Genomic DNA, 16,062 nt, shown 5'->3' on the forward strand with positions numbered 1-16,062 from the left:
TAATCGCACGATGTGTTCTCACTCGACAAGACCATTTCTATTTGCGACGGTGCTCTTTTGTCGTTGCTCGTGCTCGTTACTTGTGATGCTGACCTTTTGTCATTTTAACATATTCCTGGTAATAGAAAAAACCACGTCAGAGTCACATTTTGTAACTCACAATCTGATTACTGATTTCTACCATTCTATCTTTTAAGCTAACATTGAACTGCTGTACCGACTATGAGTTTGGTACAGGACTAGTGGAAGTTTTCGTATTGTTTCGTATCCTTTTCGACTGCTCTTCAATCTTAAATATGGAAAAATTCAGTAAAATTTAGTCCACTAATACCATTATTTAATCCCATTTACAATGACAGATTCAATAACAACACGTGTTAAATGTATAAGAAAAGCAGTTCACATTCGATACCATGCATTGTATGTACCATTTCGCAGATCATTATTGTAGAACTATTATCTCATATATAATCAAGACTTATTACATAATTTAAATAGTTTGACATATATCGTTTGGAAAATGTATGCGGGTAGTATAATCTCATTAAAATTTGAAGTTTCTATTGATCAAAAATACATTTAATGTTATTATTAGTTATTATAATAGTAAGTTTACATTAACAAGTTATAATTTTATAACGGAAATATATACAATTTCTTGAAAGTATGCAATATATAAAAAATATAAAAATTATTATAAATATTCATTATTGTATTCATTAAATGTAAGTAATTTATTACAATAATAAAATTATTTAATATTATTTTATAAAATATAATATTATGTACTTAATTAAAATAAAAATAGAATAATTAATAATTATGTTGAACATATTTTTAAAACATTTCTTTTACAATTTATAAAAACGAAGCATTTGCTGATTTTCTATTTTAAGTATAAATTAATTTAAGAAAAAATTGCTTTTCATTTCTATTGCCAATATATAGTACATTTATACTCATATTCATGCATTAATAGAGAATCATTAACTATAAAGTAATTGTATTTTTATTGATATTAAATGTAATGTAATTTCAAATAGTGTAGAATGAACAAACCATTCAAATGAAAATGTTCGAAATTCATAATTGTATATATGCTTTATAGAAATGATTGTTTTTATTAACTATATTATTATATTATAATATATTTATTATAAATATAATATATATAATATAAATATAAATATATATATATATTTATAAATAATATTTATAAATAAATTTAAAAATAAATATAATATAAATATAATAAATATAATATAATATATTTATTATAATATAATTATAATTCTATTAGATTATCCATCAATACTTAGGAATTTGTACGTATACTTGTGAGTGCAAAACTATTTATAAGAACATGCATACAATATAAATAAAAATATTTTAAAATAGTATTGTATTTTGTAAATTTATGCTTCATTAATTTATTAGTAGTGTAGTTTAAATAGTGTGTGTTAAATAGTTTAAGTGTTAAGAATATTTTAAAATATTTATAACAATTGACAATCATACATTTTCAGGATATACTATTAGTACTATCAAACTATAATTATTATTGTATTTATATAATTATTGTGCTTGTTTAATTTTAATAATATATTATTAAAATATATTACAGTTTTAAAAAGTAAATAAAAATATTCAACAATTGGTTTTAATTTAGATCTGTAGATACTATGTAAACGTACTACGTATAAGTTATTTGGAACACCATATGATGGGTAATTAAATTTAAATAGCGTTTAATTTATTTTACTAGAGAAAGTTTATATTTATAAGTAGAATCTATATGCAAGGTTCCGAAATTTATTAAAATATCCAATAAATAAACGCTATCGATAATATATGTATCAAAAATTCATATTGTAAAGTCTTTCTTGAAAATAAAATTAATTTTTATTTGAATTATTGACCAATGTATACAGAGAGTAATAATGGATATTCCATTCCATTTTAACTTCATATTAATACCAAATAAGCTGTCAATTTACATACAATGCACCTGTAACTTTTCACTATTTTGTTTTTGTTTTTGTGCAATATTTGGCCACAAAGTCGGGTAAAGATTTAGCAATCGTAAACAAAAGAATAAAGAACATTTGCATAATCATTTATAAGCTAAAAGGTTGTATAAATTTCGAATGCTTGTAAGCCTACATTTATAGAATATAGTAAAGTCAAAGAATTTTTGTTTGCTTATTACAAAACTCAAAAACTCAGTTAGAAAAGAGATAATATATACTACATTTTATATATTTCATTTCGTGTTTGGTATTGTCGATGCTTTTCAAAAATGTTTTTGTTGTAATATAATAAATAGTTTTTATATAATATAAATATTTATATTGAAATGAAAAACTTTTTTTATATTGATTCAAAAACAATGAAATGCATCGTTAGTTGATATTCATAGACTCCTAAAAGTTGTTTTTATACAATATGTAAGCAATGATTGTAACAACGATAAAAAGATGTATGAATAATGATAATATATTGTAAGTACTAAATTTACGATTTCATTAGAGTAAGTTTCATAAAATAATAACTTTTATAGTTTAAATAATTGTAAGATGCCAAATTAAAACGAAATAATTTGATGTTCATAACTGTATATACATCTTTTAAGAAATCTATCGAGTACAGCTAATTTTTTTAAATAGCTCATTATCTTTTCATATTAGAGGTTGTTCATATTAGAATTTTACATAAGAATTTGCTTAATTACTGCAATCTGTTCCGAAACAAATCGTTGTCCACATATTTAATAGGCGGTACGCAAAGTGATTTTAGTAAAATGTAACAGTGGCAACAGATTTAGAAGTAGAAGGTCACTTCAAACGAACATCAAGAGGAGGAGAAAGAGGCAAGCATTTAGTTAAACACGCTACTAGTTTTTGTCGTGATATACTGGAAAAGAAAAAAAGAGTTTCGATGATCGACTTAGTCTTCACTGCCAGGTGGTAAGTATAGTTTATCTTTCTCTCTCTCTGTCTCTCTTTTACTCCTTTTCTCTTTAACTCTCTTTTTCTTCGTTAGAGCCCTTGCGTATGATTGCATGCCGTTTTATGCGCGAAGAGATTTCTCTGCGATAAAGAATCCCAAGAAGTTCACGGTTAGGTACCATCTTTTCTCTACATGAGGTACCATTTTTCTCTTGGTTTATCCGAGAGGGATAGACAATGTCTTTGTACTTGTGAATTCGTTTATCCGCATTTCTATGCCAAACTATATTTTATATTTTATTTCTGGTTTTTATCACGAGTAATTAGGTATCTAGAACGATTGGCCAATCGTGAAAATGATTTCCCAAAAATTTTGTAATGTGTGGATAGACTATTATTTCAATAAGTGAGCTGTTACTTAGCTGATATCTACTACTTTTTTATCTTCAAATAGCCGTTAAGCCACTATTGTTATTTAATTAGTTAATAATGATTAAATGAGTAACATCTAATTTTTTTTTTTTGAAATTGAATAATGAATGAGAAATATATCATGACTGAAATTGAATTATATTGACAACTGAAATATATCAAACTAGAACTCCACTATACTTTTCTGAAAATATTAAAATATTATAAATAGTACACACCACTTATTGTTATTGGTAATATGAGATTAATATTGATAGAAGCAATTTGTTTAAGAGCATATTCCGTGGTATAAAGATATTAATTTAAAATCGATTTCAATGTGCTTTACAATAAATATAAAAAGATTTTTCATGTTGTTTTTTATTTCATTCGTAATACAATAAAGGACATTAATTCATAATGTAGCTTTTTCAATTCTATCTTACTCTGATATATCTCCAATTTGTAATACTTTTTAATGAAAAATTTTTAGGCATATTTTTGGCATCTAAAATATGAACAAGTCTGAATATTTAAATGGTTAAATTACCATTTTTAATAAGATTATAGTCGTTATACTATAGTGTTTATATATTTTTTTTCTCTTAAAATTCTCTTAAAATAAATTATGTAGCTGACTATGTAAAATATGGGAACAAGTGTGATTAAAATTTTTATCTTACGTCTAATATAATAGAATACTTCATAAGCACTTATTAACAAAGTAATTGACTATACATATACATATTATTTTCTAGTTGCCAGTTTTAAAAACTATTGTTTCTTTTTGACGATTTAAATTGATAATTATATAAAAGTTTAATTGAAAAGAAACCATGAATTCAATTTGAAAATCTGATATTTAGGTAAATATCTTAATTTAACGATAAATTCAATTCACTATAAATGTTCAAGATGGGTCAATATATATTTCATTCCTTTAACATAAAAATTCAAACATATGAAGAAAACGCATATTTCCTTTAACGAATGTCCATTTATTATGCTACATTTGTATCTACAATATTGTTTCACTTTATATTTCATAACAGGAAAGTATAAAATAATAAATTAAAAGAAGAATTTCGAAAGTAAAGTAGTACCAATTTCATCGTATTATATACAAATTTACACGTACCAAATTTAATGGATGCTTTAATTGCTTGATGATCATGTATATAAGGAGCAGATCACCATTAAAAGAAAAAATAATTAATTGGTTTTAATTTCAGGTATATTTGTTATCGTAAAAAAATACAATATAGTGTATCATTGCCTGGCTGATGATATAATAGTTCTAAATAATAAATAAGGTTTATGAGTAATCAGTAAATAGATATTCAGAAGCTGTAATTCCTATTGAGAATAGATTATATACATAACATAAGAGAAAGAAAGCAAAACAGTGAATGCAGGAGTGATACCAGCCGACATAGAGAAAGAGAGAGAGAGAGAGTGATACAGAGAGAGGCAGATACAGCGAGTAGGAAATGCTAATATATGTGAAAAAGAAAATAAGAAAACAGTGAGTGTAGGAGTGATAGCAACAGCGATAGAGTGACGTATCAATTGCGTGTTCGAGGGGATCGGGGAGTGAAAAAGTATGAGGTGGTTTTACACCGTAAACTTGATGGGGGAGGTTTTGAGAGTGGGGGTAGGGGAGTGATCCCTTTTATCGAGTAACAAGTCATGGAGGATGGGGGTGAAGGATTTGTGCAAACGGACTACACAGGTCGCCGGCCTTTCTCTCTGTCTCTCTCGCTCTCGTTTTCAAGCAAAATGGCAGTCTGAGACGAGTGTTGCCGATCGGACTTTCTGGTGGTTCCTTGTTCACACTAAAGGCCAATCGAACGAGTTGAGAATGAACAACGACATGTCTGCACTTCTGTATGCTGTTGCCTTCGTAGATCAACCGTTATATCCATAGCCTAAATATCTTGTAAAATCTCATTTTTTATAATAAGATACAAAGGCGCAAATGATGAGCAAATGTCTCGATTACAAAAACGACAAATCTAGAGGAGTTTAAAGGGAAAGAAAATAAGAGCTGCAAGTTATCATTTTAGTCATTATTATTAAAATAAGTTATTTTACATGTTGTATCTTTCATTATCTATTCATGTAATATCAATTTATAAATTTCTTAGTTATCTAAGAAATTGATAGAAGTTTTTTAAAAGAAAGAATTAACAAAATCATCGAAATACATGTATTGTTATTTCATAAGCACGCGATGGTACTATCATACTCTTATAATTACTGGCACAATTATTTAATAAATTATATCAAATAAATATACTTTTTATATAAAATTGTAGTATATATTAAAGTGTATTATATTAAAAAATATATTAAAAAAAATAGTGTAATCTTTAATTCTTTACTATCATATTATATTTTATATCAAGTTGCCATTATACCATATTTCTTACTTGAGTTTAGTAATATTTGTAGTTGTATATTATTTTTTAACTTTCAGTTATTGCTTCACTTTTAAATAATAAAGTAAATCTTATTCATTCTCCAAATTACTGAAATGAAGTTGGTTTTCAAATAATCATAGTTATGTTGAGTTATACATACGAAATTATTTTAATTTAGAATTTTTACTTTTTATAAAATTGCTTCAAATTATTGCACTGAAGTATTAAGATATGAAATTTAAAGAATATTAAATGAAGCTATTAAATACTAAATATTCAATAACCATTGTGAATATTAGTATAACTATAAAATTATAGTGATATTTCACTGATCGAAGTAATGATTCCAGAAAATGTTCTATTTAGATGAAATAATATATTTTACCTTAATTGGAATACATTTTGTTATCATACTTATGATTTAAACAGATTTCTTTACAACAGTTGCAAAGGAAGAATACATGAGATTGTGCAGTACTTGCGATTCCGAGAAGTAATTGTACTTATATTTTTTAATATATGCAATTTTATATCATTCTGTTACTTCATAAAAAACTGCATTTCAAAATTTTTTTATTAAACATATCTTTTTAATTAATATTTATATACTTTAAAATCAACACAATTAAATTTGTTTATTTAAAACAATTCGACTTCTATTCCTGAACTCATGTAAATGTTAGTCTAATACGCATAAACTTTTTGAAAGAATACGCGAACAAAATAAAGAAATTCATTTGTTACGTTCAGCGAGTTGAAATGTTCAAGAGTTGATGTGCAGGCAGTGTAATATTTTAGGTACATTACAATCGCAGAGATTGTTCGATTAACGAATAATAATAATTTTTAGATAGTGGGTCCAATTCCGGGAGGTACTCTTTTGACATTTGGTGTCGATGTGCGCGGAATGCGCTTTCTCCCTCCTCTCCTCACCCAAAAATTCTTGGATTTTCTTGAGCAAGGTCGTGATGTGCTGAAGGGTGGATCCTGGTTGGTCCGTCTATGTTTATTGTACGACGACTAGTTTCCGCTTTTCTCTAAGACGAAGAAAAGGGAAGAATAAAAACAAAACATGGGGAATGGTTCTTATGGGTTTAAATGAGAGGCGCCTCGACATTGCTCCTGAGGACAACGCTGAAACTTTATCGTTGTCAATTACGTGTACCACAATTTTTTCTTTTCCTTTCGGTTCTTACTTTGACCAATTTCCAAAACGACGAAATGAAAAATACGTTATTATACTCTGGTTTGTGATCGTTTGCTTGCACCTCTTATGCAACCTTCTAACTCTTATTTTGGGCGTTCTGTAAGAATGACAGATAGGGAGGTTAAGATTTTTCCAAGAGTCAGAAGATCAAAATATGCAATATTAGCGAAACTAATGATGTACGTATTAGTTGGCACTAAGTAAAGATATAAGATTAGATAATTGTTATTAATTTATCGGAAGATTTTTATTGCATCAATCGTTGGTAAAATCAATTACCTGACAATTGATTAGATAATTGTTATTAATTTATCGGAAGATTTTTATTGCATTAAAATCTTATAATACAACTTGTTTTCCTCATAAAATTATAATATTTATTAATTTATGCTTTTTCATTATAATTTGATACTGATCCAATGAAATATTTGTTATTTCATTTTTTATATAAATGTTTTTATATAAATTCATTTGTTATATAAATGAAATATGTCAGTTAGTTATATAATGAAATACTAAAATTTCTATTCTAAGAAAATAAATATAAACATTTATTAAAAAAACTATATGAAAAATTTAATAATAAAAGCGCTTTTTACAATACTTTTAGACATTAGATTTTATAAAAGCGTCTAATTCTAGTTAATAGCTAAAGTTTTATTTTACAATATTAAACTCTTGGATTAGTACTTTTTCAATGTAAATAACTTTCTTATTGTAACTGTTGTTTATTATATTTTTTTATACAATCGTCAATTAGCTTTTCTGTAATTTCTTTTTTATTCCAGCGTTTATTGGTATTCTTTATATTTTATAAATTGATACATATATGATTATATTAAACATATAATAATAGTTTTTATAATATATTAGATAAAATTATCTGATACTGAGTTTTGAAATTTTTTTATATATTTTTAATTTATGAACTAAAACTATGTTTCTAAATTCAAATAAAAAAAACTTAATTAGTAAGAAGGAAATTGCAATCATGAATTCCATGCATTAATCAATAAATTTTAATATGTACCAAATAAATAGCTTATAGATTAAATGTATTGTGAATTATTCCATATGAATATATATTATCTCTTAGCGATAATATGAATACAAATTTTAATTTTCATACATGAATGATGCAGATTTATTCATAAATATTAAATGATTTTCTTATTTGAATAATAATTTTCGTATTTGATTATATAAATGATTAATAATGGACAAAATAATTAAATATATATTATTGTTACTGAGTTTATTAATATTATACTATAATCAAAATCTTTATTGACTTTCTGATAATTTAAATTTATTGTATTAAATAAAAACTGATATATAAAAGTTATAATGTCATATAACTAAGACATAATTTCATTTACCTCAATTTTAAGGAAAAAATATATTTTCCATTGGTAGATACTTTAAAAATTAAATTGTTTATAATGATATATATTAAAATTAAGTTAATCTTATTTTTAATCTTCTATATTTATTAATATATTTTTATTTTATTGTAAGCGGTTTATATTATAGTATATTTATAATATCAAGTTAATTTTATAGAATTATTAATTTACCATATTGGAAATTCATTGTAAGAAAACTATTATATTTATATTAAATATAGATTTAGTTTGATGATTCAAAGAAAAATTTTTTTATATAATATGAACAAATTGAAGCATTTTTGTATTTTTTTTTTAGTATTGTATGTAGTTTAATAAAAGTATACATTATATTCATTACATAATATTTTATAAAGTTTAATAGTGTCCAATATACGTTGATAGTAAGAATCGACATTGTAATGTAATGATCTATCAGATTATTATAATTGCCCTTTGTTTTTTAAAAACTTTCATAAGAACTTTCTTAAAAACCTATTGTAAGAACCAAACTAATATTTTTAAATAAACCACTCACATTAATCATATTTGAGCCTAAATTTCAATGCCTTCTTACACGGTGAAACATATCAGATATAGTGAAGTTTCCCTTGCATTATTTGGCGGAAAAAGGCCTAGAGCAAGTTTGATTTGGAAGAAGGGGCGCTATGTCGCACTTAAGGGCGAATATTTAAGTGTGTGTCCCGTTAATTTCCAACATGAAATTTTCCATTAGGCAGGATAGCAGAAGGCTGCATTCTTTCAGGAATGTCAGAGAAGAGTAGAATATGGAACCAAAGAGTTCGCTTAATACTGTGAATTACCTTACTTAAAAGAGGAGAAAACGAGTAGTCACGAAGAAAGTCGTATGCCCCCCCCCCAAGTGCTACTTTTCCGGTTACTCTGGGTACTCTCGTTTTATCTCGGGAGTTAGTTATCCTTATTTGGATTTTCTCTGTATCTGCGTAACATTCTTTATCTCACCTTATCTCTCAGTTCTTTTCATGATTCTTTCTGTATCTTACCCACTATCTGTTCCTCTCTCTCTCTCTCTCTCTCTCTCTCTCTCTCTCTCTCTCTCATCTATTTTCTTATACAATCTTCACAGGAATTTTTATTTTTCATTCGTACAATTACATATAACAGTCAACGATTTTTTAATCATATTGGCAGAGCTTTGACTATATTAATTGCTATGATATACTATATTACATTAAATTTGCTCGATATCCTTATTAGTTAATCAAATAATAAATAAAACTTAAAACTTTTTAAAACTAAACGCATATGCTAAAAGCACTATTTAATAACATTATTTTGAATAATGTTAATAGAAAACGTTTTTACCTAATGCAATTCAAGTGAGGTAAGATAAAAAATTTGTTATCTTCTGTTATGGATCTTACTGTTATATACTTAGTCTCTTTATAAAACTTCAAATTATAAGCGAATAATTGTTTTTTTATTTATAATTTTGAAACCTATAAAATAATGTCAATATTTATAATTCATATATATATATATATATATATACTTATTACATTTAATTAAATATAACATTAAGTTTATGGCCTTATATAATGTTTATTTTATATAATTTAATTGAGCATTAAATTAGTAGTTCATTTTGGAAAAAAATATATTCTACTACTCAGCAATATTTGTTAGAAAATACCTTTATTTGTATTATACTATTGCTAGAAGTATTGTTGCAATATTTGCAAGAATGTATGTTTATGGGTGTTGACATATATTATTGTATTATGTAAACATTAAAGAATAATATTTATGAAAGATAAAATTAAGTATTAATATTTAATTTATGATACAATATATACTGGTTTTGTAGATAATTTTTAATTATATATTTATAGCAATTCAAGTATAACTCGAATAAAAGTGGATTTCTATTTAAATAATACAATATAATTGAAATAATTCGAACAGTATCATCATTTATTCTGTAATTGGACTTTTAGAAGTTTTAGTAAAAAAAAAAAAAAAAAAAGGAAAAAAAAAGAACTGCTTGGTACACGAAATTAAGGAAAATTTAAAATACTTAATAATATTGAATTCAAATACTAAATAAAACTTTATGTTTAGTTTTCTAAATCACCTAGTGTGATGCAAAAGCCAAAAATCTCCAATTTAGCTCATCATTAGCTTTAAAAAAAAGAGAGATCAGTCAATTGAGCACTTTGTTCCTCTCTCTTTCGTGTAAATTCATGCGAATGTTGAGACGATATTGACCATCATCGATTACTAATTCAATAATCGAAGAAAGAAAAAGGGAAAAATGAGATAGAGGTGATTGTTGGGCTGCAGAGGAGAGGGTAAAGCACGTCTACTTCATATGGAGGGGACCGATGTAGGGACTCATTTCAGATATAATACAAGCTTGTTGAACAGCGTGAGAGGAAAAGAGCTTTGTTCTTTTAATACGTTGCTGTCACTTTAAAACGATTTCCGAATTCTACATGCCATGCTCACAAACTTGAAAAATGTATGGACGATGCTTCATTTGACTATAGTTGAGTTTTTTGATTTTCCAAGAGTGTGCGAAGGTTAATTTTTTATAAGCTAAGTTTTCAAAAATTCACTGACTAAATTAGATGTTCACAGGAATATGTTGTAAAAAAGTTTTTTTTAATTTACTTACAAATACAAGAAAACAAATATGGTTGCTCATTTATATATATTTATTCAACTTTTCAAGAAATTTTCCTATAATATACGTATAATTATATAAAAGTATATGTAGAATTTAGAAGATTATAAGATTTTCTATTTGAATACAGTTATTCAGATATTCTAATTGAATTGAATCTGACGAAATAAGTTCTCTAAATGTTTCTATAAATGATTAAAAATGAAAAAAAGGAAAACAGTTGATAAATTAATTATTAACTGTCATCCTTCGTCTTATCTTTTCCATCATTTTTCCATATTTAATTTTTACTTTGTGAACAAGTAATTCATATGTAGTGAGAAGTTTCCAGTACAAGAGAAAACAGTGGAATGAGAAAAATTGGTAAGACCTGAATCAACACAGAAAAGAAAGAAAGGGTTCGTTCAAATATAGAATATAGAAATTTCTTCGTTCAAACCCTTCAAATACACATATTTCTTTACGATTCTTTTGCAAATGCGCTTCAAAGCCTTCTAGAATTTGAAATAATGAAACGAAAATACGATACAAGTTTTTCATTTGCATCCTCTTCAAAGTAGATTTAAAAAGAATTGAAACTATTTATATCAACTTATATTAAAACTTATGAAGCACAATTCTATACTACAATACGGATATAATTACATAGAAAAATGTATATCATTAATTTTTAACCATTATGTTTCATTTAAATTTATTTATTAAAATTATTCAAAATAATGTATTATATCGTTTATAGTTTATATCGATATCTGATTTATGCATATTAATCTATTTGTACATTAAAATATTTCTAACGATAGGTTTATAATTTGGATTAGTAATTTATTATTTGCACGAATTATGTTGTTAATAATTTAATTTAGATATTTATAAGGCTTTTTACTATTAATATAATAAATTTTGATTCTTAAATATATATATACATATATATATATATATATATATATATATATATATATAAATCTTATAATATAAATACAAATATATAAAGATTTAGAAGTAGTATATTGGTTATTAAAATTTTTAAATAACATATGTATATTTTGAATTTATGCTGTTTTGATCTTACATTATTGTTCATTGTGCACAATATTATTATAGTTTAATATTTTGAACTTAAAATTCGATGATAAGATTGTTTTTTGTGTCTTCAAGTCTAGGTTTTCTATTTGAAATATATTCAATAATAATAGAAGTCACGTACGCAATTAATAGGGTAATTCAATACCTTATTTTCAATTAAAATGTATTTAAATATGAAAAATGATCAAACAAAATGAAACTGGAAAGTCAGATATGTATTAGTGAGTATGAAAATAAATAGAATAAAAATTTTAAATTACAAAGATTTTGTCAGAATTTGAAAAAATAAATGACATTCATTTATTTACTAGAAATAGATTTATAATCAACAAGAAAATTAATTGTATTGGCATAAACGAATGATCCAAAACTAATTTTTGTTTAACGATTACATTGTAATGAGTACATATACTCGTTTAAAATAAAGCTTTCTTCTATTTGAAGGAAAGACTGCACGGCACATTACTTTTAATTGAGCATGAAAAGCAAGTAGAGGGAAAAGCCTGTGGATAGGTCGTGGCCATAAGCTTCATATCTAGCATTCAAAAATCAAATATCTACCCTAACAAAGGCATGACTCGATACTACGACAAAAGCTATGCGCGGACCGAGCGATAATGGTCTAATTGGAGAAAGAGATCAGCTTAGCGTTAATGTGTTTTGCAATCGGCCAAACAACCTTCGCTTCCTATAGTATAACTTCATATAAAATATTGAGATTATATAAAAATTACAATTTTCTAATTTTAAATACATATTTTACATAGAGTTCAAAAAGCTTTAACATGAATAACGTTGATTTTGAAATATCTTTTTTTAAGGTTTCATTCCATTTATTCAGTTATTGTATGCATGTTGTGAGATGTAGTGTACAGCTTAAATTCAACTTTATTTAATAGTTTAAATAATTAAAATTGATTTACTTATTAATTATAAAAACAATGAATATATATCTATTTTTAAATACATAATGATTTACGAATTAAATATTTGCGGACAGTATATCGAATTCTACCATCATATTGGTTTTTTTAATATTAATTTAAAAATTAAAATGAGTTTAATTTAGTAGAATTTACAAATTAATAATAATTAATCAGCCGTATTTATAAATGAAATATAAGTTTTGATATATTAGCGTCAACAAACTAGTTTAAATTTAAAAATAAATTTAAATTAGAACACACAAATACGATAAATAAACTTCCTTATTACAATTCACGAAGTCACTATTTTATTCAATTTCACATAGAAATAAATAAAAACAAAGTTATATATGTTTTATATTCCAAAAATTTGTCGATCTTTTTATTTCGACAAAATCCTATAAACGTTACTAATAAGAAAAGACGAAAGTAAAGAGGTAAAAGCTCGCCTAACATTTGTTCGTGTGATATATGTCCACTTGCATTTAACGTATTTTCTTTCCCGTTCAATATCCACAATCCGATGAATTCATTCATCTCCCGCGAATCCAGTTTTCTGTCATTTTTGTATGATCGACGGAATAATTAATCTGGTCTTATAAGTTTGATAGGCTTATTTTGTGAACAGTTCCTTTTATAATAAATACAGTCTCTCGTTCGCGTGTAAGAAATTATGTGATATTAGGATTACTGGAAATGACAATATATACAAATTTTCGACAATTTATATGAATAACTTTTTAAATAACTATTAAGTAAATAACATAGTATTAATCTACGTAATAATATTTGGAGCTGAAGCGGAATAACTTATTCACTATTTAACTTTTCATTACAGAATTTTTAACTTCTTATATAAGAAATTTATATTAGAAGAAATAAGACCCAATTATGCAGTAATTATTGTAAAATAAGAATAAAAAAACATTAAAACAATAAGAATTGAATTATGATATGAAATACAGAAATTTTAATTTTTGATAACATGATGATCATGTAATTATATATACTACATTATTATTATATAATAATTAAATATGCTACTTTAATTTATATGAATTTTGTATAGAAATACGTTATATTACGTAATAATTGATTTACAAAGAAAGATTATTTAATTTTAGTTTATCTCTTAGTTATTGATATTACATGCAAGTTTAGATATAATTTACTCTCTATAAATTATTTTAATAGAATGGAAACTAATGAATGTTCGAGTTGATGTATATGTTAAATTCGAGGATTTGATATATAATAATCAAATCATAATTATTCTACTCATTTTACACAATTGACAAAATAACAATCAACCAAATAATTGTTAATTTATATTTTCTTTTTCAAATTATGATTTATTTTGTATAAAAATGACTTAATGGATTCATCAATGTCTTCATTAATAGTAGTGACATGTTCTTTAAAAAAAGCACAAGTTCGGAGTGATCATTTGCATTTATTCCGATGAAAAAACTCACAAATCGTAATCAATCAGTGTATTTATGCTCATTTTACAATACAGCCATCAATCCGGTGTTTGATTCACTTTAAAATCAATAAGTTCTACCAATTTTAATGAAGTAACGCATCAATAGGTGCCCAATAATGAATAAAAGTCAAAGTGTTTACGTATATAAATCTCGAGGCTAGTGCGGGCTAATTATACAGATCAATCGTCTAACCGTGGAATAAATATCAGGCTAATTTTACTCGGCAATTAGATTCACATAATGGTGGGGCACCATTTCCTTCTTCACATCTCGTGCTCTATCTTTATCTCTTCCTCGCTCTTTCTGTTTTCGTCTCCTCACGTTTACCCATTGGATTTAATTAGGTGCGCTCGTCAAGAGGGAGTTGAGAGGCACCGCAACAGACGAAAGACAAACACCCACAATCGTAAATTCCTTCGGTACACGAATGACCTTTCATCCTCTTACGTTATCCTACGTTTTTAGGTGCGAAGTTTTAGGTTACTTCATTTTCTTTATTTTCTTAGTTAGTTCTTTATTTTTTTAGTTTTATTCGCTTTGTTTACCGAGCATATCTCGGTATTATGACAAAACATCGGCTCTGTTCTAAATAATTTTTTGTTGGTATAGCGGCATTTGTATAATGGTAAATTTCGTCAATGTATACGTAATATGAATTTCAGATTTCTCATTAATAATTTCAGACTACGGAGGAATGATAACAATTATTATTCAAGATATCGCAACGCGCTTAAGTAATTAAAGTAGTAACTTTTTCATAGTTAATTTTATTGTATTAGATTTCCAATAAATAACATCAAAGTCAGTATAGTAATATTGAGAAACAGATAAAATTTAAAGATAAATACAGAAAATATTAGAAAAATAATTAAGCCTTTTCTTGGCAGTAAATTATAAAGTACAATGCATTTATACAAAGCTACAAAAACGTCTTAAGATAATTTTTGTATCCTATATTAATATCAATTTCTGTTAATATAATAATAATTTACAATAACAATAATATGTAAATGATAAATTATTACAAATATTTTCGTCGTTATATAGTACATATATTTAGATTTAATCGTACAAAACCTTTAGCAGCTTGTCGGGCTATTCGGCTAATCACATCTGCATTCCAAAGTAATAAGGAATCCAGGTGTCTGCCGTGGCTGGTTGCACGTCTCAACTTACCTATTCACGGAAATGTTCAAGTAACACAGTAAGAATGTTCACATATCTATACGAGAGTACCCTAAGGGAATAGCGCTTCAATAAACGTAGGTCCTACGCTCTCGTAGTTAACATTTGTAGTTCATCAGTATTTCCAAGACCATCCAATTCTGATTTAATCGATCATTATGTTTGTAGATTGTTTTGGGAGCTTTTATTGTTTGCAGTCTTTTTCACAATTAACCGTTCCATGGAGAAAGCGGCAATTTTTAGTATGTTGTATAGATTTTTGTATTCTATCAATATTTATCGTACTTTCATTTTTTTTTTAGTTGGCCTCATATATTTTGTGTGCTTTCTATTTCT

This window comes from Ceratosolen solmsi, unplaced genomic scaffold, assembly GCF_000503995.2.
Source record: "Ceratosolen solmsi marchali unplaced genomic scaffold, CerSol_1.0 scaffold148, whole genome shotgun sequence".
NCBI lineage: Eukaryota > Metazoa > Arthropoda > Insecta > Hymenoptera > Agaonidae > Ceratosolen > Ceratosolen solmsi.